The sequence below is a fragment of the Hordeum vulgare genome, chromosome 7H, assembly GCF_904849725.1.
Source record: "Hordeum vulgare subsp. vulgare chromosome 7H, MorexV3_pseudomolecules_assembly, whole genome shotgun sequence".
NCBI classification, from domain to species: domain Eukaryota; kingdom Viridiplantae; phylum Streptophyta; class Magnoliopsida; order Poales; family Poaceae; genus Hordeum; species Hordeum vulgare.
This window is the reverse complement of record NC_058524.1, coordinates 550,901,324-550,903,247: the sequence shown is the minus strand read 5'-3', so window position 1 is coordinate 550,903,247 and position 1,924 is coordinate 550,901,324. Positions and strand designations below refer to the sequence as shown.

General features: G+C 49.1%; 1 pseudogene; it reads right to left on the bottom strand.

Moving 5' to 3' along the window:
- Positions 1–945: 945 nt before the first annotated feature.
- On the bottom strand, positions 946–1,623 carry LOC123409275 (annotated as a pseudogene).
- Positions 1,624–1,924: the final 301 nt, after the last annotated feature.

The window sequence follows — 1,924 nt, the reverse complement described above, 5'->3', positions numbered from 1 at the left end:
GGAAAAAACCGTGCCTCTCGCCGGGTGCCTGTCCCGCAAGGCCGTGCATCTTCCAATAGCAAAACCTTGCCTTATGGCGGAAGCACAACCGTGCTTCTCGAAGAAAAAAGAGAGGCACTGCTGTGTCTCTAGAGTTAGCACAACATGCCTCTCGCCGGGTGCCTGTCCCGCAAGGCCGTGCATCTCCCAATAGCAAAAGCGTGCCTATGGCGGAAGCACAACCATGCTTCTCAAAGAAAAAAAGAGAGGCACTGCCGTGTCTCTAGAGTTAGCACAACATGTCTCTCGCCGGGTGCGTGTCCCGCAAGGCCGTGCATCTCCCAATAGCAAAACCGTGCCTATGGCGGAAGCACAACCGTGCTTCTCGAAGAAAAAAGAGAGGCACTGCCGTGTCTGTACGTTGCTCGGATGAACCGCCTTCCGCTACACTATGAATCAACTACAGAGAAAATACCTCCACCACACTACACCATTTTCTCTCCAACTTCTGCAAAAAAACCACGCAAGACCACTATCACGAAGGCCCGTGCGTTTTCTTAATGACAAGGCATGTTTATTTTGGCCTTGCAGCCATGATTCTGTGTGTGAACATGTCATCCAATTTTTCACATTACCCGGGCACGACTGTCCAAGGGTGTACAATTCAGCTGAAATGTTTGCAAGGTGGGGAGCAGTAGCTTTTGGCAATGAAGGTGTGGCCGGAAACATTCGCAAAACTATAACTGAAAATGACATATTAACTCTTATACGTTTAAATTTGTTCATACTTGCTCGACCATAGAACTGAAATGAACTTGTTTACTCCATAAGCAAATGCATGATTACAAGGGAAACTACAACGACAAGCAAATCTGTGTTTTGAAAAAGCAAACAACCTACTTGATGTAATGTAAAGCAAATGTGATTAATAATCTATTATAACTAGAAAGCAATCCATCCAAATCTTCACGAGCCGTCATCTCCCCAGGTCCTGCCTAGCTTCTTGGACTTCTCCAGCATTGCGTAGCGAAGTCCATCCTGGGTGACGGTGATGCGACTCCATATCTCGTACGCGGCGTAAGCGTCCATTGCTGCGTACTGGACATGCTTCATGGACAAGGGCATGCACGCCTAGCGCTTGTCATCTTCGTTTGTAAGCTTCTGCTTCATGCTCGTGCAGTAGTCATCAATGAGCATGCTGGAGACGTCGCCAAGCGAGTCCAAATACTTGGTGCTTCCAGGCACCCTCCATTGCTTCTGGTTGTCGACTTAGTGTGCGATATGAAGGCCCACGCGGTCCAGCTTCTCTATATCCTTATCGATGGAAAAGCCAGCAAAAGTGTACCTTGAGTCAAGGAGGAAGTTGTCCAACACCTTGCACTTGTGTTCCGTGGCGCTCAGTTGGAATAGCAGCACCGGCTGGGTCTTGCCGACGGACAGCTGGATGAGGGCGACCTTCTGCTTGTGCGCTGCCTCGTAGGTGTACTCCACACCAACTCCGACGATCTTGTTGCGTTGTATCTGGAGGTGCTGCTCGTACTGATCAATGATGGCCTCCACCTTCTGCAAGTCGTTGGTGTGGATTACGTGCAGCTTGGTGGTGCCATGAGCCTGAACCTGCTTGAGTTCTCTAATGAACCCCATAGCCTGCAGAAGGGTTTTGTGGAAAACGATCAGCGGGCACACTGGCATTGTCGATTGTATGTGGAGGAGGTTCCATGCCATGCGAGAAGACATCAATTTATGGCGTCGCATGGTGATAACCGATGAGTGCACGATCTCTCTTCAGATGCGTTCGTGCAGATCGTGGGTTTGCGACGCAACCGCTCGAATTCTGATGCATGATCTCTCTTCAGATGCGTTCGTGCAGATCGTGGGTTTGTGACGCAACCACTCGAATTCTGATGGGATTTTTTTGATCCATGCGAATTTATTAATTGTAAAC